This window comes from Ictidomys tridecemlineatus, chromosome 10, assembly GCF_052094955.1.
Source record: "Ictidomys tridecemlineatus isolate mIctTri1 chromosome 10, mIctTri1.hap1, whole genome shotgun sequence".
NCBI classification, from domain to species: Eukaryota; Metazoa; Chordata; class Mammalia; order Rodentia; family Sciuridae; genus Ictidomys; species Ictidomys tridecemlineatus.
The window spans coordinates 64,393,754-64,420,738 of NC_135486.1; the positions used below are offsets into that span (position 1 = coordinate 64,393,754).

Consider the following 26,985-nt stretch of genomic DNA (forward strand, 5'->3'; position numbering starts at 1 on the left):
TCTGACATGATGAGATAATGTCACCAATAATACCGTGACAGCATGGCATTAAGTGTGGTTAGGCAATATGAAGTAAAATGTAAATGTTAGACTAATAATATATTCATTAAGGCATGAGAGAGATAATTCTATACATGGTGATTTTAAAGTTATTTTAAAGCATTTCTTAACATTAAATGCTTCTAATTCTCTGGAGATCAACTTATAAAACATTTTGTAATCAGGTTAATATTTTTAAAAGTATTAGTTTGCATTTTCTCCTCTTGTTGGGGTCTGCCCTTACTCATAATCTGTTTCATGCACTGATCCACCTTGTGTATCAGGCAGGTGGACAGGGCTTAGAACACAAAGCATCACCTCCAGGCCCTAGAAATAGCATCTGCAACAAGAAAGTGACATTGAGGGACAGACTTCCTACAGGGAGCTATTTTTCCTGATTTTTTTTTTTTTAATCCTTATCCCCTGAGAGTTCTGTGTAAAGTTCAGTTTTTTTTTTTTTTCTTAGTCTCACTATATTTTGTACACAGAGACTCTACGGGGAAGATGCCATTTATTCTAAGTCATTATTGTGCAGACACCATTCAACAGTAAAAAGTAGTCTTTGCTGGCTAGGTACATGCTTGGCCACACATGATTGACAAAAAACACCATCACTTCTGTGGTCTTGAAAAATATCTTCTAGGGTCTTCCATTTCTGGGTTCCCAACAGTTACCAAAGTGAAGATTAAAAACCAGGTTTTACTTTTAGGTTTTCATAGGAATAAGTACAGATTATGGCTCCAGAAGGAGAACTATACAGGGAAGATTTTCCTTGGATCCTAATCACGAGTACCTCATGTTAATTTATAAGAAGAGATACAGAATTAATTATTAAAATCTAAGTACCTTGTTAAGATTGGCAGCTTCTCATCTCAATCACTGCTAATAGAATCGACTTCCCTGGCTAATCATTAGCGTTATCCGTACAATGAGTAGCTGAATCCTGTCTGTTTCTCTTTTTGTCTTTTGCTTCTTGCCTTCTCTGGGAATCAGGCTCTGTGCTCATTTCCCACCAACCAGTCACATCATGGTTTTAACATCAGTTCTTGCCTTCGTCAATAATTTCATTAGGGATTTCAAGCAATAGAGTAATTTCCCATGGATTTATTAACTAGAATTCCTCTGAAAGAATTTTTCTGTCAATAGGGGCATTTGGCTCTCCAGAAATAAAGTGCTTCCTGGGAACCTGCTTACCTCCTTCCCTTCATTGCCAATCTTCAGAGTGAGGCACAGACTTAATAGCCTCGGGAACAGTAAAGAGATGGGACAGTCCTGGCTTCCCTGGATGTCCTCATGGGCCAGTGGGTCTTCTTAGATTTGATGGGTTCCATGCTCCTACCGTTCTTCTCACCTTCGGTGGTCGTTACAGCAACGGCAGCCTCTGAGCTGGCCCCTTGCGGGGAGCTTATTCTGCAAGGTGTGCCTGGTGTTAGACAAAATAGCTGTGTGCAGGCATGACCATTGCTGACAGGTGACGCTGCAGAGTCCCCTCCACGGAGCCCAGCCAGGAGGACAACGGACGCTCTTAAAAACCACGAGCTCAGAATATTGATAACTTCCAGTTTCACTGTGACATTGTACAATTTGAATGCAAAATCTTTGGTTTCATGATTGGCCTTGTTTTATCAACTAAAAAATCTTGTTTTGAACATTACTATTATTTATTTTCATAATCCCACAATATCAAAGGAATAACGTCAAAATGACGAGCGAGGTTGGGGGATGTAGCACTTGCCAAGCATTCACGGGACCCCAAGCTTCATCCCCTGTCAGGAGCTGCCACAAAGGAGCTGAGCACCCTCAGCCTTGAGTGATGGAGGTATGGAACTGGCTTCCTCTGCACAGAAAAGCAGGTGAACCTCATCTCCGCTTTGCAAGGGAGTCAGGCTCTGGGAGCTGGCATCACCCAATGGAGTGGGCTGCCCCCCTGTAATACTGCCCTTCACCTTTTTTGGATGGAATGTTCTATCAAACGGCTCTCCTCAACAGAAACCAGGGTTCTGGACGTGCTCGCTCTCTTTCCTGCCTCCCTTATTTTTCTCTTGCCCCCCTTGTGGGAGCTTACAGCTGAGGCAGAGGAGTCGTCCTAAACACCCTGAAAAAGGTATTTTTCAATGCCAGCCCAATTCACCCAAGTGACCCTGGTTCAGTAGCCTTCGCAGGATGTGGGCCACTATCCCCAGTGCCACAAACTAAGTAAATAAACCGAAAGTTACAGGTGATCTTATCACTAACAATGACTCTATGGTATTCACTTGGGTGAAAAACAGGTAAAATGTGAAATTTCTTTATATTTCTTTTCAATCCTAGAGAACATCCACAAAATATGTATATGGTACAAGAAATCAGTACTCTAATGTGTACAGGATGCTGAGCCAGCAGGAGAGACCCTGCTTCTTCATTAATGAGAAGATGGTGGGGGCAGTAGAGGGGGTGCCAGGCACCTGCCCTCCCTGCTCAGCTGTGTCCGCTGTAGTTTTCCAGTATCATATCTGTCATTCACTCATCCCATGCTTATTAAGTAGTTGTTGTATGGCTGACACTATATTAGGCATAACATAAGAAAAAGTTAAACCCCTAATCCTATAAAAGTTCATAGCTTAGTCATTCAAATCTAGTGGAAAAAAATGGACACAAAACCTTTTATGATCAGTGTGATAATTGTGGGAAAAAGATTGAAAGTGATTTGGGGGCACAGAGGTGACAAAACTGATTTTGAAATAGTACAAAATAATTTGCAAAGGAGGCAAGTTTCAAGCTGGGAATTAAAAGGTGACTTTGACATGTGCTTTGGTGTAAAGATGGAATGTCTCTGCTTCTGAACAGGGGAAAAACCTTATAAGTCGTTAGTCCATTAGGAAGTTGGTGCTCTCTGTTGGATGCTGATTCATCTTTCTCCTTGATACCTCAGATTGCAAAAGCTATTTGAACATTACTTTAAAAAATAATTTTAAAATATTCTATAATAGAGAAGAAAGAAAATAAAAGAAGGAGAAAATAAATCACTTTTCTCTTGGCAGAAAATAAAATAATTTTTCTCCTGGCAAGAGATCTTACAGAATTGTTATCTTGGTTGAAGTGAGGATCCTGGTCTATTTTCACTTTTGAACTGTGCTGACACTCTTGCATGCTGCCTTCAGTAAACAGCAGGCAGATCCGTAAAATATTTATGCAGTTGACTGCCTCACCCAAGCATGCTTTCTCCAGTACTTTCTACCTGTGAAAAACCCACTTGTGCTGAAAATCCTCAGTCAAATTCAGATCTTCCTCAAAGGCTCCATCTCAACTGGAAGCTGTCACTCATGGAAATACATTTCTAATAAGCCTTTACAAACAGAGGTGATGTTACCATGTTTTTGAAATAAGCACAAATTGATTTTAATGGTAGAGTGACAGTGTAATTCTGGAAATGGCTCTTCAGCAATTCATAATCTCTATTTTATGAATTTAAACCTCAGAGAGAATATTTTTCTTAAGTATTTTTCTCCCAAGAAGCCCATGGAGGAAACTTAGCAGACAAAATATCAAGAAATATAGGTAATACACCTAAGTGGGATTTAGTGAAGAACTGAGATGGGGTCGTCAGGAAAGGATTTCTGGTCAGAAAGACAGACAGAAGGTCACCTCAAAAGTGTGGAGCTAAGGGCTGGGGATGTGGCTTAGTGGTAGAGTGCTTGCCCAGCATGTATGAGGTCCTGAAAAAAAAATCTTTATCTTCCATTATTATGCATCAATAAAGAAAGAAAAGCAAAGCAGTATGGGATTGAGTTATTTGAGATAGACAAGGGCCTGCATCAAAGCAAAGGTGCAGTATTTCTCTCTCTAAACAGCAGCATACAGTGGTGCCCTGAGGGGCCATGTTCCTGGGCCTGATGTCTGAGCAGTTCTGTTTATAGGAGCTCTTAGATGGCCTTTAGTTTCCTAGCATCATGTTTAAGGAGCTCTTAGGGTGAGCACTGAGTGCTGTGGGGTGTGTAAGGAAATGCAATGGTTCCGGGAAGTCCCTCCTAGCTACAGAGCTCCTCTTGGCACGAGGCCTGGATCATGGAGAAGCACAGGTGGCCGTTTCAGTTTTCTCCTTTCCATAAATCTGGTTATATTGAGCACAGGGCATGTCCAGGATCAGAATGCAATTTCCAGGCAAATAGGGTGTTGAATCCCAAGTGTCTAAAAGAGTGTCTGGAATATACTAAGAACTCAATAAATGTCTGAGCCCTTCAATTAATGGGTGATGACTACATGCTGTGGAGAAAATAAAAATTGGTAACATATAGTTATTTTCTCCAGGAAGCTGAGTGCTCTTGTTTTTTTTGGAACTAGAGGCTCTTTCCTTGGTGGATGTATAGAGAGGGATAGAGCCTTTTTAAGGATGATTGCTTTTGGAAAATGAGTGCATGTTAAACAGAGTCACTGTAGTCTGTTCTGTGTGCGGCTTCCCTGGAGTCCGTTTCTCATCTCTGTCAATGCACAGCCCGGTGGCTTCTAGCTTTGCTTAATGTGGAGCAGCTGAAAATGAGAGTAGTAGCCAGAATGTATTAGTTGGAGGTGTTAAAGTAGCCTCTGCATAATTCTGAGCAGGTTTTCAAGTTAAATTCAAAAGTATGAATCAGGATTAGGAAAATCATACTAATGAAAATGTCCTTTCTTTCTCTTCTCATGAAAACCACAAGCTCACTTAAAATGTGAGTGACACAATTCCCATCTAAGTGGTCAGGGTACCATCAATGGCAGTGCTTCCCTGCAGGGAAGGCCCTGGTCCTGGTGGGATGAGGCATGCCTGTGTTCATGGAGCAGGCACTCCCAGCCTGGGAATGGTGACTTGTCATTGCTGGGCAGTGGCCTATGCTGAAGTTGTATTTAGGGAAGGATACTTGTGCTTTGTTCCTGACGGGGTTTCTTGTCAGCCTTCCTTCATTTTGGAAAGTAAGTGCATGTTTAACACAGGTTAAATTAATCATTATGTATACATGAAAGGTGTGTTCACTTTAGATAGTGAAGAGAACTCCAATGTGGGAGGAAGAGAAATAGTTCTAGCAAAGTTAAATGTAGCCTCATCTTCCTGTCAGCTTAGAGCAAAAATTAGTTGGCACCAGAGGAGGCTGGGAAAATTGCAATTTATTTATCTATTTTAATTTGGCAAAGTATACACAAGGTAAGATTTAATCTTTTAAACACAAATTTTAAGTACAGTTTAGTGGCACTAAAGTGCATTCTCCTTGTGTAGCCATCCCCACTGCCCATCCCCAGAACTCTTCTCATCTTGCAAATAATAACTCCTTCCTCAGCCCTAGCTCCTGGCTACTGTTCGTTTTGTCTGTGATTTTGACTGTTCATAGAAGTGGAACCACATAGTAGTTGTTCTTTAGTGACTGTTTTTTGCACTTAACATGATGTTCCATTTATCTGTATCAAAACATGTATCACAGGTCTCTCTCTCTCTCTCTCTCTCTCTCTCTCTCTCTCTCTCTCTCTCTCTGTCTCTCTCACTTTCAGTTATATATATATAAAACATTAGGATTCATTTTGACATGATTATAAAAGCATGGAATATAATTTGCTCTAATTCAGTCTTAAGTTCCCAGTACTGCCCCTGCCCTTCCCTTCCCCCAACCCTGTTCCTTTCTATCTACTCCATTGATCTTTCTGCTCTTTACTTAGAGGGTTTTTTTTTTATTAGTATCTCATGGATATACATGGTGGTGAGATTCATTGTGGGAAATTCACACATGTACATAGGAAATTGAGGTCAGATTTATTCCACTGTTCTTCCCTTACCCTTTCCTTCCTCCTGCCCCCTCAGTCCCCTGGATCTACTCCACAGATCTTTCTTCCATGTTGATGGAAAGAATTCCCTTGCCGCAGCCCTGCTGGCTGGGCAAAATAACCGGGGCGTGGGGAGGGGGGTGGACAAGTGACAAGCAACTTGTGAAGATTGATACAGCGGGAGCGGGAGCCACTTTATTGCAGGACAGCAGAGGTATATAAACTTAACTAATTACACACAGCTTATCTTAATTAACACAAACTAGATACAGCAGTCAACCAATAAGGAATCCTCATCATCTTAATGATTACATACAGCTTAACTTAATTGACATCATCTAGACACAGCAGTCAGTCATTAAGGAATCTCTATCATCTTAACCACTCCTCTTGGCAAAGTGCCAGGCGCCATCTTGACTTGTCTGTGGCTCTTAACATTCCCTTCCTCTTTAAGCCTGGGTAGTGTTCTCTTGTATGTGTGCCCCACATTCTGCTTATTCCATTTGTCCCTTGATTGGCTTATGGTTTGCTTCCATGAACGTGGGTGTCCCCATCTCTATCCGGGTTTTTCAGTTCTTTGGGATACCTCCACGTAGAACTGGTGGACCACACAGCAGCTCTATTTTGATTTACAAGGCCCACATACTGGTGTCCATCATAGCAGAAAGGCCACTTAGGGTCAGGAGGAACCATCTGCATGGTTGTTCTCTTCATTCCTGGGAGGAGTCGTGGATGGCCAAGCCTGCACAGGGTTCCAGGAGACGTTCCCTTGTTTGTCTGGTCTGTTGCCACATCTTTCTTTCCTGTGTTTGAAGGATGTAGTTATTTTTAAGTGTAAAATTACAGGCAGTTTATGGCTTGCTGTGGAAAGTACTAGTTTCAAGGTATCATTCTTGATGAAAGGACAGAAAGGACAAAAAGGTTACTGAGGGTCATGTTGACTCATTGCCGTGATGACATCTCATCACATTTAATGAAAATGCCTAACCATTGCTGAAGACCTACCATGTACCAGGCATTTCACAAAGGTAGAATAATTACATTTTTATATTGTGTTTTAAATATGATCCCTTATTTTCACCTCCAGCAATGTCATTTTTAGAAATGTTCTAAATTAAAAGGAAAATATCAAGGTAATAGACTGCAATATATTCTCATGAGGTCATTCTGGGGATCCTATGTTCCAGTGTGTTACAATAAGCCAAATGAGGCCACAAATAACATATTAATTTTTAAGAGATATACAAGTAAATTCACCTTTCATGAAAAAAAGATATATTTTGGTTGTCATTCCAATTTCTTCTTCAATTCATAAGTTACTTATTTGAATATTTTTATTTTGTGATTTGTTTTTTTAATTTTGTCTTTATGTTATTTCCATATGAATACCTTTGGCCACACAAAATCAACTATTAGGCACTAATTCTTGATGTATGTGTTGAGATTCATTTTATATCCTAAAGCATAGTTGACTCTTAGTGGTGATGTTTATTTTGCTTATTTTTTTCTCCATCCAGAGATTTCCAAGACTGGTTTCTTGTCATCGTGGCAGGTAAAATATTTTTTCTCTTACTTATTGTAGTATCTGATAGTCCCATCTTTATATGGATCTCCAAAGCTTCACATTTTGTGTTCCCAAGATTGCACCTTTATTCTCAAGTGGTTATGTGGTAGTGAAACCTAGGACTTTGGATTTCTGGTGCTGTCAATTATCCCAGGACACTAAAGCTTCTGGGCTAATTCACTACTCTGTGTTCAGCTCCCTCTTTATGTTTGGCCCTTGAGTTGTGTCTACTTATGTTCTTGGAAGCTCAACTGTCGACTTAAAAGGATATTTGTGGAAATATATCCACTGGGTAGTTCTTTGTAGTAGGAAAAATGATGGGCATGTATTTTATGCTTGTTCTAAAAAGCCAAGATCCTTTCCCTTGCATTTATTCCTTTGGGTTTTTAAAAGAACTTATGCTGATTACTTTACTAAGTTTCTTATTACTTATTATTGAAAATGATTGTTGATGGTTTTAATCATCATTTTTGCCAGGGGAAAAATTATACACTGTTGGTTTATGTTAATGCTACCTCATTTGGTTTTATACTACCTAATCTTGTTTTCTGTACTTCATGCTAGTTCTAGGATATGGACATTGCCATCATGATTTCATTTTTCGGTTGAGGAAAGCAAGTAGTTGCCCCAGAGTGGTTACGGGGGAGCATAGTCACATATACCATGTTGCTTTGCTTTTGTTCGTCCTTGGTGTCATTCCATGTCATTTTTTATTCCACAAACATTAAGTTTCTATGACATGTGAGTTGTCAGAAACTTATTTATTGTATTTCTACTACTGTGCTAGGTGCTGAGGGATAAAGATATATTAGAAGCAGCCATTACTGTCAAAATATAAGAAATGATACATCGTTTCAAACTAATTTGGTAAATACTCAGAGGTGGGCACAGATCCTAGGAATACTACCGTAATTCACTGATTGTGTTATATCAGCCAGGAGTCATAGGATTGGGGGTGTTTGTTATTGAGTTATGTTTTAATTTCATTTTAAAATATTGCTTTTTGTTTGTTAAGTCAGAGATTGACAGATTCCACACAACAGATGGTTGAAGTTAAAATTATTTGATTTTTTTTTCAAACACAGATTTTAAATCTATTAATATCCCCAATCTATTTTTTTGGTAGCTTTCTAAAATAAGAACAAAATACAGATCATCAAGTAGAATATAAAATAGATTCATGGACTTTGATAAGTGTTAGAAAACAATGTGTTAGTAGAGCAATATGTGTGAGATTTTTGTAAAATAGCAACAGCAAGACATTCATTAACTTCTTTGCCAGCTGTTAGAATTATGGTGATGAGACTATCAGACTTTTAACTGGGCAAAAGGGTACTGCTCTACTGCTCTGGTGTAAGTCACATATAAAGCTAAAACTGTTTTCTTTTAACAGATAAATATTATTAAAATATTATTAAAGACATTTATAACTCAGTTCCCCATAGGACAGTGTTTCTTTAGCTATCATTCATCATGGTTGGATATTTAGAATTAAATAGACTTAAGAGTCCCATATCTAGAGGTATTCATTGATGCTATGGGAGTTTCTAGATGGAGGAAACTGACTGAAGGTTGAACTCTGGGCAGTGCCAGGAATTAAGGAAAGGTAAAGAAAGAGAAGCCTATGAAAAGACTGAGGCATAGCCATCCAATAGGAAGAAACCCAGGAGCTAGTGTCTTGCAAATCTAAGATTGAGGGAACGGTCTAGAGTGATATTGCAGAAGCCATTGCTGGGGTTCTAGGCCAAAGACTTGGGGAGTCCCAGTTATTCAGGTCTGGCCACTGACCCCAAATACCAAATTGAAAAAGTAGGTGAAAAGCAGGAAAGGATCATTTCTCAGACCATTTCTGGGGAGAAAAGGAGACCAAGGTTTGCAGCCCCATCTTTGGGGGCATTGACATGAGGTTTAGGTTGAAACAGAGGAAGAGCTGGAATGGAGGCAAGAGGTATGCAATTAAGGAGACTTGGTCAAACCGGTCTGGGTGATAATTCCCTCAGTTCTGATTCGGCAAGGTGGCTCCACAGGAACTGGAGTTGCTTGAGAAAGCAGTCTGGTCCCTCCCCATGCAATGATCGCTCCTCTTTAGGAGGGCAGCCTCACTCTCCATCATGGAGTGGTTTTTCTCAATGAAGGGGGTGGTCTTATCATGGGGTGATCTGTCTCTGAGGCTCTGCTGTTGGTGGAATCCAAGGTGACTGTGGTTTAGGGCAGTGACTTCTAAGTAGCCATTTCAGGGTCTGGAACAGGACATTGTAAAAGGTGGCAGTTGACTGTCCCTGATAATGCCTTAGTTACTCTTGGTGTCCTTGGTCTTGAAGTGAGAGGGGATAGGTTATGTCAACTTTGAGCTAATCAACCATGCACTACAGGTTTTAGGCACACTCCTGAAATGACTGCCATGCCTACTTAGAGCTAAGCAGGAATCTGACCCACAGTTTAAGGTAATGGAGGAGACAGATGTGAGATGAAGGTTGAGGTGTAAAGCTTTCCATCCTGATTTTATTTACCTGGGGGGCATCTGCAGCCCCAAGTGAAATCAGTGCCTTGTAGCAGTATCAGTATCTACCTCCCCATTATAAAGATGAGCTTTTGACAAGAGGGATCCAGCTGGCATTGAGAGAAAATGAGAATGGCCTGGAAGAAGATGCACGTGCTTTGTAGGAATCAGGAGAACATTGATGCCATTGGATGTGGGAATCCATAGCATGGTGGCCCTTACCAAACATCTGCTGCTAGGAAGCCTTAGGAGCTCGCCTTGTGACACAGTGTACAAATATGGACTGACACTCAAACTTGAACTCCAACTGGGCACACACACCTAACACATGTTCCCATTTTTTACTCACTTATTATGTATATCAATAGCTTCCAGAATGGAAGTAAGGTATGTGTATATTACTATAGTCAATGAAGAGACACTGTGACTGGGTTACGGATCCACTTAACAACTTGTTTCCCATTGGCTTCTTGGAAGTGTAGGGGAGGGAAAACTTGAACCTCTGACAGTTGGATGATTGAGTCTGTGAAATAAACTGACAACAGGCAGATCAACAGGAGAAAAAGACATACAGAGCTGTTACATGCACCAGAGGTCACAAGGATGAAAAGTAAATATCCAAAAACCCAGTGAGATTCAGAAGCTTGGGTGCTCTCTTCACAAGGGGGAGAGCAGACACTTTGGGAAAGATGGAAGGGCTCTCTGGGGAACAGGTGAGACATGCAGCAAGGCTTTCTGGGTGTAGTGTGAACCCCCGTCTGCCATCTCGTGAGGTCTTCTCTGGCTGATGGGATTCCTGGTACAATTCAGGACAGTTGTGTTTCTTTTTTGGAGCTCCAGTTTTGAGTCAGACCAGAGAAGTTCAAAGAAAGCCTCTGCCCCTGCTTCCAAGTGCCCTCAGTTTGGTGTCCTTAGAGTGCCAAGGTGCCATACTTTGTGGTGGTATTTCCTGAACTACCTCAAAAGACATCTTTTTAAACACAAATCAAAATTGATTTTGCCCCCAAAGTTGTAAAATTTGCAATTTCTAGATTTTCTGCTGTTACATTATGAAAATTGACTGCTGTAATTTTCTGGGGTTTTTTTCTTTTAAACTTTTGATGTCTCTCTATTCTCTTCTGTAGACTCAAAAGGCAGAGATCTTAGCCAGGCATACATTTTGTATTTCACATGCATTCTGGAATAATCTTTAGCTTAATCTTTCAGCTCAACATTTAAACTTCATCTGACTTAAACATGCTATTCAGTTCATTTGATCATGTTTGCATTTTTCATGTTTCAATCATTATATATTTTTAAAACATTTTTGGTTGTAGATGGACAACATACCTTTATTTTATTTATTTTTATGTGGTGCTGAGGATCAAACTCAGTCCCTCACACATGCTAGGCAAGTGCTTCACCACTGAGCCACAACTGCAGCCCCTCAACCATTACATTATTATTTTTCAAAAATACTAGTTTTATTTATAGTTGCTTTCTTTGATTTTGAAAGAGATTACCATTAAGTCTAGCTGAAATACAAATTTTAAAATATTTTTAAAATATTTTCTTCTGGCTAGGTGCAGCAGCTTGGGAAGCTGAGGCAGGAGGATCACAAGTCCAAAGCCAGCCTCAGCAAAAACAAGCCACTAAGCAGCTCAGTGAGACCCTATCTCTAAATAAAATACAAAACAGGGCTGGGATGTGGCTCAGTGGTCGAGTGCCCTTGAGTTCAAAGAAGAAGAATAAAATATATATATGTGTATATTTTTTCCTTCTGTTTATTAACCCTGACCTAGGCTTGCTTTTTGCTTTTTGTCACCTAGAGGCCTCTCGCAGCCCTAGTTCTCCTCCAGGCACGTTGGATTGGGGCACGATGGATAATTTCCCCTTTCTTACTGGCACTCCCAGTCATTGTAGGCTCTTGTAATTGCAAGGCCTGAGCGTGACACCGATGGCAGGGGTCCAGTGGGCTCATCTTCTGCTTGGGTGCTTTCCAGGCCTCCTGAGCGTCTGGCCTCAGGGTACTACAGGCCACGCTCCTGGGGCAGCCCTGAAGCCTTGGTGAACCATGCCTGTGTGGGGTCCTCTTTAGTCCCAACACCAACCTGATCATCCAGGTGGACCTAGTGTCTGCTAGGAAGCGGTTGTGGAGGTGTGAAGTGCTGGAGCAGGGAGGGCTGCTGATTGCCATCCCTAGTGGTGCAGAGGGCGAGGCTGATTCCCAGGCTCCAAAGGCAGCTCTTCAAGGGCTTCTTCTGACTTAATCTCGGGACCCAGATGGGTTTCTCTGACGTCTTAGCAGAACTAAAGCCTGTCTGCGTTTAGGCTTCCTGTGACAAGTTTACCTGGGTCCAGTCCCCTGTGGTTTCTTGAGATGTGTTTCTTTATCACTCGCATCTCTTTTGGTTTCTGTGTTATGGGATTTTGTTCCAACTCGTTTTTCTTCTTCTTCTTTTTTTTTTTTTGAAAGAATTTTTTGTTTTCCAGTATGTATTTATTCTTCTAAAACATTAAATGTACTATTATTTCATGATGTTTATGGTGGCAAGGGAAATAGGTCTTATATTTGAATGCTCTGAAGTGGAAAGGTCAAAGTCAGTTTTTGATTTTTAGTCAAAGGCATAAGTTCAATTTAAGCAATGAACAATACCCATCACCAGCCGCCACTAACCTGCTTAGCATGGGCTGTGGGCCAGGTCTTTGCTCAGCAGGTGCCCTCAAACACCCGTAGGTACGCCCTTCCAGGCGTAGAGATCAGGAGCTGAGGCTTCTGAAGCTGAGCCACTTACCCCTGGTGCTGAAAGAGCTCTGCCGAGAACACTCGGGTGGATGATGGTGGGGAAAGTACATGGCACCAAAGAAGTGAAGAGATCGCAGGAAAGCTGGCATTTTGTGTAAAGATGAGCAAACTTTGCCTTCTGTTTTCTTGCAGTGTGTTTACAAGGAGGAATAACAAAGTAAATAGAACTGTAGTAAGAATAGATGCAATTGGGGGAATCTCTAGATCACAAGAGGGACCACAGGATGACAGTCACTCCAGGCCTAGGCCACAGCCATTGATAGTGTGGCAGGAGAGTTCCTGGTCCACCTGTTAGACTGGGAGTCAGTCACTCTGCATCTGCAAGGGTATTGTGGGAGAAGAGATTTTAGAGCTGCCAATTTCTCCTGTTTATGATGCTAGTTCAAATCCATGGTGTGCAGATCTGATGGTACAGGGCAGCAAGCACACCTCCCATCCTGCCAATCAATCAGAGGCTCCCGGGACTGTCTGGGCTGTACGCACTCCACCCACTGGTTTGCTGCTTTTCCCCTGACACTGTCCCTTTCAGCAGTTTCTTTGCTGCAGTGGAAACATGGCTGATAAAAATGAAACAGGCTGAATTTATTGAACATTGAACTTTTTATTTATTTTTTCCTGTACAGAGTGCACCACCACTGGGGAGAGAAAAAGACTTGGGATGGGTCTGGAGGGACATCCGAGTACTGCTTGTTCCCATGGGCTGTGGCAATGTGTCAAGGACAGGTGTCTGAGGCATAGCATGATGCCTTCCTTTTGCTATTCATCTGGGTGTCATTCATGCCCTAAGAATGTGCAAGAAGTCTAGGGAAGCTTTCGTCCAAAGGACTCCCGGGGTAACTCCTGACTTTGAAAGACATAGTGAAAAAGGATTTCTACTCTCAGTCAAGTGGATATGGGGTTTGTTTGTCTAGGAAGTGGTGTACTGCTAGCTGAGGGCAATAGACAGACTGGAGAGGGAAGGAAATTTTAAGTACCCCATCTGCAAGGCATATTGAAAACATATAATGCAAGTAAAATTGCTGCCTTGGGTGCGAGGAGATATAAAGGTTATTTGGGGGAAACACAAAACTTCATAAATATAGCTCAGGTGCTTTGGTTTTGACATAAATAAACTCAGTTTACCTTGGCAGGTTATTTCTGCTTCTCAGAGAATATACCTACTAATCCAAATGGTCATTTTTTTTTCTTAAATTCTATATATTGAATTAATATTAGTGTCACAGAAGAATCATTTGTGAGGAAAGTATAGAGTGTTCCCAATTATCATTCTCTTTTTAAATTAGTGCATTAGAATTATATATGAGTGGAATTTGTTGTTATATATCTGTACATGTACACCCTGCTTTCTTTGATAGAGCATTATCTGTATTATGGTGTACTTATAATGCTCTTTACTAAAGGGTAGACTCTACTCAGACTTCCCTGTTTCCCCCAACCCTGCTACTTTCCTGCTTCTCCAGAATCCAGTTCAAGCTCCTGCAGTGCTCATGGTCATCCTGTCCCTGGTCCCCTCTAACCCATGACACTTCCACAGTCCTGGTCTTCCCTGACCTGGGCAGTCTGGGGCAGGAGAACATAGGACCTGCACACAGCATCTCAGGGTGGCTGGTCAGAGGTCTTCTCACAGTCAGACTGGGCTATGAACGTTGTCTTTTTAGAGCTGACTGATTTTCTTCTTTTCTAGCTCTCTGCCAGCTGGCTGGTGCCGGGGTATTTTCTTTCCTCATTGTGGATCTTAAGAAACTCAAATTTCAAACCTAGGAGGTTACTTGCCTCCTAGGACTCATTTTATTTTTCTTTAACACCGAAATCAATGAGAAAATCTTTTCTGTGGATGTAATACATTAAATTTTGATAGTGTCAAGGTAAGAAATAAAATAATTTGGTCATTAGGGAAAAGCCCACATCTCACTGACATCTGATAAGCAAGATGTTGCATGTTTTACACCTGTCAGTGACTGTTGGGCAGTTATCATTATAAGGCAGGTTTTCTATGAGGAATATAAGTTGTTCTCCTTGCCTAGACATGATTTTCCAAACTTTAAAGGTTGTCAGTAAACCACCTCTTAATTTGTTCCAAGTTTTTTTAAAATAAGACATAAATTTAAAGAGAAAGACAATCATTAAACCCCAAATATCTCTCAACCTGATAGGCAAGGTACAGTTTTTCTTTCCAGTGAAATAATCTAATTGATTTTAGCTGAAATATTGCTTTCCAATCTGTATGGTGCTTGATTCAGCATCTCCAAGGCAAATGGTTTACAGTGATAAAAGGCAAATAAGGCAATAAATTTGGATTTTTGAAGAAGACATAAATTATATACAGACAACATCTCAGGGATTCAGGACTGAATTCATTACTTTCTGATGTGATAATCAAGTGGCATGACTTGGTTTTTTGACAGCTCTCTTTCTCCAGGCAAATGTGAAATATCATTCTCATATGTGTATGGAGTAAAAGCAAGCTCATGATAAACTGGGTAAGTTGTGGTGTGATTACAACCCTGAGGACACCGGTTGAATAAGCAGTTTCAGGTTGAATAAGCAGTGGGTGGAAGCAGAATAAACCACCAGGATAGTACGTTTTCATTTGTTCTCTAGTGGAGTCATGGGGCCTATTGTTATTTTGTGGAGCGGAAGGTGCAAGCCCACCTTGGACTCTCCCTGGAACACAGCAGGCAACAGGGAAGACTTTGCTTATGGCAGGAAACCCAGGATGTCCTCAGGCTTTCCCATCCATTGAGTCCTGGGACTGGAACAGTCCAGGGATGGCTGAGAAGGGATGCTACAACTGTGAACGGGGGTGGATAGAAGAAGAAGCTTCTAAATATGCAAAGAAAAGAGAAAAATAGCTACAAGACCTCAGAAGGCATCTCTTTTCAGAGGCTTTTGAGATAATACCACTATATTAATAAGTGTTTAAATTTAATTTCTGTGTGTGGATCTGGATTTTAAGCCTTTCTTGGCAGAGTATTGAAGGCCTGGTTATAAAGCTGGGGGTGGGGGGTGGGTCGGGAGCTCAGGATAAAGTTGGGATGAGGGCAAGGGAGTGTAACACAGGATGTTGCCCCAAAATTCACCATGAATGCAAACCCCATTTCTTGGAGGATTATGTTTTTTTTTCCTTAATTCAAGCTTCTTATTTGGGTTGAAATTTAATTACTGTACATCATATATTAATTAATTGGAGAATCTTTTCAACATGTACCATCATCATTGCGTTTTAACTGTTGGTCGAATCCAGCCTTATAGGTGACAAGATACTTTAGAAAATAGTCTGGAAATTTTCAGAAACATGCAGTGGCTGAGTTTTCAACTGACATGTAGAAAGTGGGAAATTAACGAAAAGTCTGGTGCCTTTGATTTCAAGTGTTAATGTTTTTCTTTCTCCACTCATCAAAACTTGCTAATATTCAGATAATCAGAAAACATTGAAAATAGGAACAACAGCAGTAGACTGTTCAGTAACTCTATTTTAGTATAATGTGGGGGGAACATAGTCTAATGGAGGAGGCCAATTAGGAACTGGAATTTCTGTGTGTGGTAATAATGCCATGTGACAAATAACAGGTCCTTCGAACCTAGAAGAGGGACCAAATGCCTCTTCTATAAGACTTAAAGGGGACTGCACAAGGATGGGATCGTATTTCTCAGGGAGAGATAGAAAGGGCCTTGGAGGCAGAGGACTTGGGAGTTCTGTGGGGTGATGGCACAGGCTTGCTGTAGGGAAGGAAGGAGGCAGGAGGGAAGAGACAGGTGAGGAGGGTGGAGAGGAAGACTAGAGCCTCTGACGAGGGTCTAAGGACATTGATTCTGCTGCAGACACTGGGGGTGTGGCAGTTATATACTCAATTGAGCAGCACAGCTCTGGAAACAGAAGATGGATTAGAAGAAGAAAACATCAGGGGTAGAAAGGCCAGCTGGCAGGCTGCTGTGGCATCATTCAGAAGCAAGGCAGGCTTGAGCCAGGCCGGTAGTGTGCAGACCACAGGAGGAAATGGATTTGTGGCCATTCACCAAGTCAAACTTGGCTACGATGAAGGAATGGTGAGGAGAGGAGGAAAAATCAAGTGTGAACACTTTTTATTTTTACCTTTAGTAATTAAATGAAACCAAAAGGAATTAGTAGATAAAAATATGATGATTAAAATATGTAAACAAACACATAAGCTATAAATATGCGTGTGTGACATTGATGTACACACACCCATACACACTCATTTTGGAGATCCAGTGAGTGAGCCAGAGTCAGTGTTTCAAAGTGGCCACAAAGGCTATCACTGGCACAAGAGAGCTTCTTAGGCCATCCTGGGGCACTCTTCTGTGGTTCAGATATTTTTTCTAAATTACGAAGCTGCTGCTGATTTGAGCGGTCGACATTGAACCAAGTGCCTCTGAAGAATCATCAGAGCTTCCCTGCCCTCCTGCCACCCTCCCTGTCTCCTGCATGACTGTGGCAATGCCACATTTTGCACATTCACTTTATGGAGGCGAGTGACAAAGGAAATGCAAACCCAACACAAACGCTTCCCCTACAGGTTCACAGAAGTGCAAGGTTAGAATATTTTTCACAGACACTAGAAATCATCGGACAATCCACTCACTCGTCCAGTGTTTTTGACAGACACTTCCTGGGGCTTGTACCATCACATGTTCTTCTCGGTTTGCTCAGCAAAATTAATTACAGCCGTGCACCTCCATGCTCTCTATCTGTTCACACAACAATTTTCACCTGTATCCAAAAAGACAAAGACACACAATCAAACCCTCAACATTGCTTTGCTTTACTCTTTAGTATTCCACTGCAGCCTGTGAATAAACTGGTATAAACAGTTCTTGCAGACGAAGTGTAATGCGTTCTGAAAATAGAAATTTCTCCAAGTGCAAAGCTTTGACACAACCATGGTTCTGAAACTCGCCCACAATGTTCATTTGCGTGACATCCAATTGACTTTGATGACAGGTTGCATCAAACCAAAGACTTCATAAGTCCACCGAAGGTGTATGCACATACACAAATGTGTTATGATTGTACTTCATTTTTTATTTGAGATTTTACTTTTTTTTTTTGTATTTTCATTTTTGTCTGAAATTTGAGCCTCTGTTGTGACTGGTAACCTGAGGTTAGGATTATGCCTATTTCTTATGCTTCTTGCTCTTACCGACTCCTCTTCTGACTCCAGAGTGCAGCGCAAGGTTTGAGTGGATAAACACATTGCTCACTGAACGAGCTCTGATGGCTGAGCAGGAATGACCAGGAGGGAATGTTTGGCTCAATAAAATGGCAACAAAGCAGAGTTGAACTATTCTTTTTACCAGTGAATTGATTCCTACTCTATAGAGCAGTTGTATATAGTTATTATATATAATAAATATATAGTGTAAGCCTTCAGCTAAAGGGTGATAAATTTGACTTTATTTTCCTAACTGAAATGGGTGAATTAAGATCTCTCATGCAAAAGAACTTTTCTCCCTTCCATTCCCCTCCTTTTCTGACTTTTTCTCTTCCACAGTAATTTCCAGTTTAAAAGCACCAGCAATTACAATTTCAAGGAGTTGGGTCACTAAAGTATCTTCAGGAACACATCTTTCATCTAGGAGCAAATCCTCAGAGATACTGTGGGTCCCATACTGTACATGGGTGTTGACCCAGACAGAGCCTTGACATCAGCTTTGAGGATAAATGGGGCCACGTTGCTTTGCTCCTTATTTCTATTGACAGTTGCATAGGAGAATATGGGCAAATAGCAGATGCTGTTTCTCATATGGAGGACCTTCTGAGAATGGTGGTACTGGACCATTTGGAGGTTACCGCAACATGTTGAATAAACTGAGATGGCTCCAAATGAGGCTGGTTATTGGAAAAGGACAAAAGTTACATTGGATCAAAAGCTTGAAGTGGACGGGGTGAGGAGAGGAGGTATGGCCATATTTGCTAGGCGTCTTTGGCATGGTCTAAGCTGTTGTATGGGAACACTGCCTCTGGGGCCTGGTTCTGGGGTTCTTTGAGTCAGCATGGTCTCACAGAGTTGGCTCTGGGAAAATGAGTGCTGTGGATGAGCTAAATGTCTGAGCCACTAGAGATGAGATGATTGAAACACAGGTTTCCTGTGGCTTGGAGCTCTCATCAGTGAGTGAAAACTGCAGGGAGACGTGTCTTTTCCCCTCGAACCCTGAGAAGCTTCTGCCATATGAGCAGCAGTGGTTTTGTGCTGCACCCTTGGAAAAAACCCTTAATTATAGTTTCAGTAGTGCCAGCAACTTGTCTACAGATAAAGAAAAAATCACTGTCACATGGAGTGGTGAATACCATCAGAGTTGATAGTTGGAAGGAAAAGTGGCAGTACTTTATAAAATACTCCATAAAAGACAGTGCATCTGTGCAAAGTCAGCAAGTTATGATCCCCGTTGTCCATCAATGGTTGAGTTGTGCTTCCCCAGAGCTCAGATAAAACAAACTCTGAAATCATATTATCTTTGTTGTGAGCACTACAGAATCACAGAGCAAAATTGTGATGAATTTCAGACATGGCGGAGTATGGGTCCTGATTAGGAATCAAAGTCTTCTGGTTGTTAAAAAGATAACTTCTGCTTTTGATTGGATTTTTATTGTACATGCCATTTTGGAGTACATTTTATTTGGCATGGGTGCTTAGTTCTCAACAAGTGCCTAAAGGTGGATTAAAAGTGCAGCATGGTGAATCAAAAGATTGGGGAATCAGGTCTTAGAATGTGGTACTGCCAATAAGATACAGGCAAAGATATCCTGCCCACCTTCCTGAGGGTGATGCCTGGACTCTCTTGAGTGACCCTGTTTAGCAATCTGGGCATGCATCACAGAAAGAGTGAAAATAAAACTGTGCATGCCCCAAACAGAATGCAAGAGTTACAACTTCCTTGGCATGAAGCTTTAACGTAATGATGGCAGATGTGATGCCTGATGTTGAGGATTTCATTAAAGATGCTTTGGAAGATATTAAGCATGAGTCTCTTCTGAGTTCAGACAATGCAGACACATGAAGGTGGAGGAAAAGTTTCTTTTCCCTTTGGAAAGTGGGAAAGTTTGACATGATAAATACTAATTATAAATAAGTAATAAAAACTTTTAGTGGAGAAGTACATATCTGGAATCATATTCTCCTGTTCCACCTGTCAAAGCACATCTCTCTGGTTTAATTTTAAAATTCATTAAAAGCACTGTCTCCTTAGCTTAGACATTACCATCTGGAATAATGTTTGTTCTGGTGTGGAATGAAAAGAAAACTTTTTATTATTGAAGAGGTAAATTGAATATTTCTAATTCTAGAGTTTCATTCTTAAGGAAAAGAAAAGGGGAGGGCTAAGTATTTTTATGAGAAAGTAGTTATTCTCAATTCTATTTTATAATGAAAGTAGTACATGCATTTGTTGAAATTTTCTAAGCATCAGTAAATCTCTGACAGAATATATGAATATGCATGGGGGCAGAGAATTTCAAACTGAATGAAGTCTTAACTTACCCTCCAGTGGGACTAGCTGTTTTTTAATGTCCCAGTTCAGAGCACCCCACGGAGACTTTCTCAAGTGTTGACCCTAAGGCACTTGCATCAGAATTAACTGGAGCAACTTCCATTTCTGATGGTGGTGTAGAAAGTCCCAGGAGACATTTTCTTCTATCTTAATAATAAGAAAAGTCAGATGAACTATAAGCTGCCGTGATAATTAAAAAAGAAAAAAAAGGAAAAAAAAAAAAAACAACTCCAGAAGGTTGAGGACAGAAAATGACCTAAATAAACTGAAACCTCCTAGGAGCCAAGACATGCATGGCTACTTGCATGTCTCAGGGGAGGAGGAACACACCAAAGATGGATGCAGGGAGAAGCCAGTAGGACCTTCTGCAAGCTTTAGTGGCTGCGACTGGGCTGATAAGATAAATTCACACTGAGGGTCCCAGCCTCAGGGTGAATCTGCACCCATCCTGTTTCTTCCCCATGTCCCTCACAGAGTGGAGATGGATGGTTGGCCAAATGTTGGTGAACCCAGGAGAGTTGAGATAAAGCCTCTCCAAGAGCCCTGGAGATATCACTAGAGACACTGACAGGACAATAAAAGAATTTTATGAACAACTGTATGCAATAACTTGGATATTTTACATGAAATTGACTAAGTCTTTGAAAATATGCATCTCAAAATTGACAGGAGACAATTTAGAAAATCCAAATACCCCTTATGTATCTATTAAAGACATCAAAGTCACAATTTTTAAAATCTCTAAAATGAACTCCAGGCCCAGAGACCTTCACTTCACTTATTTTAGGAATAGATATTGCCAATATTTTATAAGCTCTTTTTTAAAGTAGAGAAGGAAAACATATTTTCCAATCTGTTTTATGAGGTCATCACAATTCTGATGCCAAAATATGCAACAGGCTTTAAAAATTATACATCCATATTCCATTCCAACATTCCTCTTGAACATAGCTGTTCATATTCTGAACAAATTATCAGTGAATTCAGAACATAATATGCAAACATTAGGATCCAGTGGAATTTGTTTCCATAGGGTGAGGTTGATTTAATGTTCAAAAGTCAGTAAAATTCACCATATTAATCCAGTAAAGGTGGAAAGCTATATGATTCTATCATAAATGGAAAAGGCATGTGACAAAACTCACATCTACCCTTGAAGGGAACTAAAAAACCTATTAGCAAATCAGGTAATGAAAGGGGCTCCTCCAGTCTGAGGAAGAACCTAATGTTCTTCAATAAAACAAGAGCCAAATTTATATTGAGGCATGTAACTTATTTTCCCCTAACAACAGGAGCAAGACAGACAGGTGCTCTCATCACTTTTATTAGACTTTGTGCTGGAACTCCTGAATACCAGGCAAGAAAAGGAAATAAATGGCATAGAACTTGAAAAGTGAAATTAGAACCCTTATTTGCAGATTCCATGTACATATGTACCTGTAAAATCCTATGGAATCACACACACACACACACACAACTACTAGTATTTGTAAGGTGAAGAGACACAAGATGGAAAAATAAAATCAATTCCTATTCTAATTATTAGCAAGAGAAAATGGGAGTAAAAATGCTATGTAAAATAGCATAAAAACATAGCAAGGAACAAAGCTAACAAAATGTATTCAAAATCTGTCCCGTGGTGCTCTAACAAATTACCATAAGCTGGATGTCATAGAACAAGAGACATTTGCAGCCTCACAGTCATAGTTCTGGAGGCCAGAAGTCTGGTAGCAGTTTTACTGGCCCTAAATCGGGTGCTGGTCAGGCTGAGTTCCCTCTAGAGGCTCCAGGGGATCCAGCCCTTGCCTCTTCTTGCTTCTGGTAGCTGTCAGCATTCCTTGGCTTATAGCCACATTACTCCAGTCTTCAAAGCCAATTTCTTTAAGTCTATCTCCCCTGTCTTCCCATAGCTGTATCTTCTCAATCTTCATCATTTCCCTCCACTTCCCTTTCATATACATATGAGTGATTGCATTTAGGAGACAATAGAATAATCTAGTTTAACTTAATTATATTCACTTTAATATCCCTTTGTTTTTCTTTGCCATGTAAGATAATATTCACAGCTTCCAAGAAAAGGATCTGATATCTTTGGGGACCATTATTCAACCTTAAGACACCTATAGATTCTACAAAAGCATCTATTTAGTAAGACCATGGAATACAAGGTTAAAAATACAAAACTCAAGTATATTTAATAATCCTAGTAATAAATAACTTGAAAATGAAATAAAATACATTTTCAATAGCTGCAAAAAATCTAATATCCAGAAATGAATTTAATATAACTTGTTTAAGATCTGTATATGGACAACTTAAAGATATTACTGAGATTACTTGAAGATAATCTAAGTAAATAAAGAGATACATCATCAATGAGATTTATCATTATTACAATGCAAATTCAATGTCATTTCAATCAAATTCCCAGTAAAATCTCTTAGAAAATTAACAAGATGATTCTAAAATTTATATGGAAATGCAAAGAATCTAATGTATCCAAACGATTTTGAAAAAAAAATGGAGCATTAAAATGATTTAATTTACTTTAAAGCTATAGTAATAAAATGGTGTAGAATCTGCATAAAGGTGGAAAAATAGATTCAAGAAACAGAAGAGAAGATCCACATATAAACTTGTACCTATATTTTCAATAACTTTGGTAAGTCAATCAGGAAATAAAAATATTTTTACAAAAGGTGCTAGAACAGTAGGACATGTATACAAAAAAAATCTAATTCACTCAATACACAGAAAATTTTTCAAGTTGTTCACAGACCTAAATGTAAAAATAATATCTCAAAGCTTCTTGAAGAAAGCATAGAAATTTGTGCTTTGACTTGGTGTAGGAAAGCTTTATTATAAAGGACACAAAACATACAAATAATAAAAGAAATGTAAAATACCCATTAAGAAAATTGATTGGCAACTCCCAGAGTAAGGAGAAATAGCCACATAAAATTTATAGGACATAGAAACTGAATCTGAGTATATTTCGAGTTCCTACAAAGAATCCAATAAGATTTGCAAAATTTTGAATAGACATTTTGCAAAAGATGATAATGGAATGGCAAATAAGCACATGAAAAAAAAATGTACTCAAATCAAAGTAATCAGGAAATGCAAATTTAGCCACAAAAAGCCCTATTTTATACACATTTGGATGATCAGATTTAGGAAGATTGCTAATACAAAACATGGGAGGTGTTGATCAACTGAAACTTGATGTTGGTAGTGTCCATGTAAAATGGTAGAACTACTGACATACAATAAAAAATACACTCACCTAAGAGTCAGCAATTTTACTCCTAGGCATGTATAACAAAAAAAATATTTATATGTCCTCAAAAAATTCATACACAAATGTTCATAGTAGTCTTATTTATAGTAACTTCAAATGGAAATGAATGGAAAAACAAGTAATCTTTTTATTGGTACACTAGTGCAATTAAATGCTACTCAACTATAAAAAGCAACATACCAATGGTAGATACAGCAGTACAGGTAGATCTCAAAAACATTCTGAGTGTACAGTAGACTCCATGTAAATGGGATTCTGAAGCTGTGGAACCTGATCAGCAGTGATGGGAATCAGAGAGTTCTTCCCATTCAGTGTGTCTGAACCTGAGTAGAGAACATAGGGACCATTTTTGGGGGAGAGGAATGTTCTCATTCTCTTTTGAAGTGGTATTTCAAACTACTGTAGGTACTCATCAAGCCGAATACTTAAGATCTATGTGTTTCATTCTATACATATTATTTGTTTTAAAAGATTCCATTGGAGATTTTGGTTATGATACAGAGTTTTGGGCCCCATTTCAGATCAACAAAATTAGAATCTTCAGGAATAAGTCTAATGAATATGACATAAAGCAGGATTTTCCTTTAGATGGATTTAGATAGAAATGGAGAGAGACTTTTTCTAATGGGGACATTGAGATTTTCTTTGCACAATGATGAAGAATAACAGCAAATGTTCAAAATGTTTGACTGTTTGTTCCTTGTGTCAGAAATAGGAATACGTTCCATGGAACTGAGGATCCTTTTCTTTAAGGGAATACAAATACCAGTGGATGGTGGTTTTGTAGGGCTAAAACATTACAAAATACTATACTTTGCTACACTCTGGATTAAATCATGTGGGATGTTGATGTGGGATACATCAACATTTGTCTTATCTGGTTGTTTGGCAGAATGTATCTTGAGTTCCCAGCAACTGACTTACAAATGATTTTCGAAGACACAGCTTATAAATTGAGGAAAGTCTATGCTTAAAAAATGTTAACATAAAAATTAAGAGAGAAAAGGGACTGTCACAAAGAGTATAGATTTGTGAAGGGAGAGAAATTGGTCTATTGTGATTTTGTAAGCTATGTCCCATCAACATAGTGATGCTACAGCTGCTTTGCCTCTAACAGTGAGGGAGCTCTCCTTGTGACTCTATCCCTTCTCTCAGAAACCAGGTAGATGGAGAGGTATTTTGCCCTTTACATAGAACTGCAGTGAGCTGAACAAACCCCTAGGCAATTGCAATTTAATTCCACTTTTATCCCAGGCATCAAATGTGAAATGGGTTATGGGGGAGACTTTAGCCCCAGCTATCAGCCTAAGAATTTTCTCAGTATGGGTCTTCCTTCTTGTAGAATTTTAATCTTTTGGTTTACCTTAGAGAACTTCATACAGAGAATCACCATTAACTGATAGAGAAGGAGAGCGAGACTCTTACAGACCTACTTGAAGCAAGCTTTGTGGGTCGGACAAGCAGACGTGGTGGAGGAGTGATCAAAACTACAGTAGAAAGGGACTGAGCCATCCAGGGGCCTTTAGGAGTCTGTGGGCTCAGATGGCTCTAAAATGAACCCCCAAAGAAAGAAATGTGTATTCTTTTCCTTCTTTGCAGGGAGATGATTTGACTGTGCTTGGCTGTTCCTCTAAGTCCTGTCACCTTCCAGACCATTCTCTATACTTATGCCAGATGATGCTCCAAACCCTGAAAAGGCCATGGCAGAGTCTAACTCTGTCATTGGCTGCATACAGAGGGGCTTCTCAGCAGTTAAAGGTTTAGTCTAGGAGCAAGAAGGCAAAATGGAAGATACCAATCTCCTTCTTCTCAGAAAACTTCAAGCAGAAAACTTCCATTCCATAGATGGAAACAGCCCTGGGAGGGTTCAAAAGTCCAACTAATCTGCAGCTACACAATAGAGCAACAGAAAGGAAGATGGCCATGCAAAAGGTTCATGGTGGAAACCAGATTAGCAGAGGGGACTGGAGATGGATACTAGGAGCTAGGGGTACAAGGAGCTAGGATAAAGAGTGGGGCTCTCTGCCACAGCCATATAGCAGATGACATCACAGTCCCTCATAGCCTGCTCTGTGGAAGAAGGACTCTGGCAGACTCCAAGCTCCCGTGAGAGCTACAGGCTCCCTATAGCTTTCATAGCTCAGTACCCTCTAGTATTTTTTAAAAAATATTTTTAGTTGTAGATGCACACATACCTTTATTTTGTTCATTTAGTTTTTTCATGTGGTGCTGGGGATCAAACCCAAAGTCTTATGCATACTAGGCAAGTGCTATACCACTGAGCCACAACCCCAGTCCCCTTTTAGTATTTTTGATGGTACTTCCCTCCCCAGGCCTGTTCTGTGGAGTTCAACAATTTGGATTTTACCCTGAGATAACCAGCAACCATTGCCACCAAAGACTTTCTAGAGAAGTATAAACTACTCTACTCTCCAAAGGAACTGTTATTACATAGCTCTAGGGCCAAGGGTAATGCCTTCCTCTCCCAACTCCACACAGGCTCCAGCCTCAGACATAACTATCCATCTGTACCAGTCACCAGCCCTCGAGCTGTTCTGTGTGCACCATGCTCTAGACCTGGCTCTAAAGTTGTCCCGTGTTTGTCTGTTCCTCAGCCATTGGAGCATTGCTGCTGCAGTCTACCAGCTGCTGCAGTCTGTAGACCCCAGAACCATAGTCACTGCACACCCAACTCTGTGACTGCTTCATAGGTATCTGAGCATCAGACACCAGTTCCATGACCTTTGCAAGGATCCAGCACCAGGAGGGATTCCTTGGCCAGGACATCCTGCATGGGAAAAAAGAGAGCAAGCGATTTGCCCCCCAAGACCAGCCTTGGCCATTGAGGACTCTCTAATTTATGCCAGTGCTGAGCTCAGCTGATAAAGCTCCATTGGACCTTTTAGAGATGAAGTCACCACATCCTGCCTTAGAAGCACCATAGCATCCACCACCAGGTGAAGGTCTCTCTCCACCAAAATCAGTCTCTCAAAATCTAGAAGAGGTAAGTGGTCTAGCATATGTGCAGACATTAATGTAAATCTGTAAGAAATATATAACAAACAAATAAATCAAAGAGACAAACTCCCAAAGGAACAAAACAAGTTCCAGTAACTGATCTCCAAAAATGAAAATTTATGAATTTTTACTGAAATATTTCAAAATATTTCAAAATGTTTCATAAAAGCTCAGTAAACTGCAAGAAGAGATACATATAGAAAACTTAATGTGATCAGGAAAATAATACAGAAAGAAACTAGTGTTTCAAATTATAGAAATCCTAAAAAAGAAACAAAATCTGGAGTTGATAAATATGATGAATGAAGTAGAAAATACAATAGAGAGAATCAACTGCTGACTTCTGTTCAGAAGAAAACATTTGTGAACTTGAACATTTGCAATTATCTAGTCAAAGAATAAAAAAACAAAAAAGAGTGGAAAAAAAAGGAAGAAAATTATGTGAATCATGGTGAAGCATCAGTGCCATCAAGTGAAATAATGTTTGAATTATGAGAGTTTTAGAA

The 26,985-nt window shown here is 40.0% G+C and overlaps 1 long non-coding RNA gene across 1 annotated transcript in view; it reads left to right on the forward strand.

Annotated features, from left to right (window-relative positions):
• Positions 1-26,985, forward strand: part of LOC120887616 (uncharacterized) — a 297,980-nt gene that overhangs the window by 20,477 nt on the left and 250,518 nt on the right. The window contains exon 2 of the long non-coding RNA XR_013426640.1: positions 7,320-7,354. This is a non-coding gene — a long non-coding RNA (uncharacterized LOC120887616). The remainder of the gene's footprint in view (positions 1-7,319; positions 7,355-26,985) is intronic.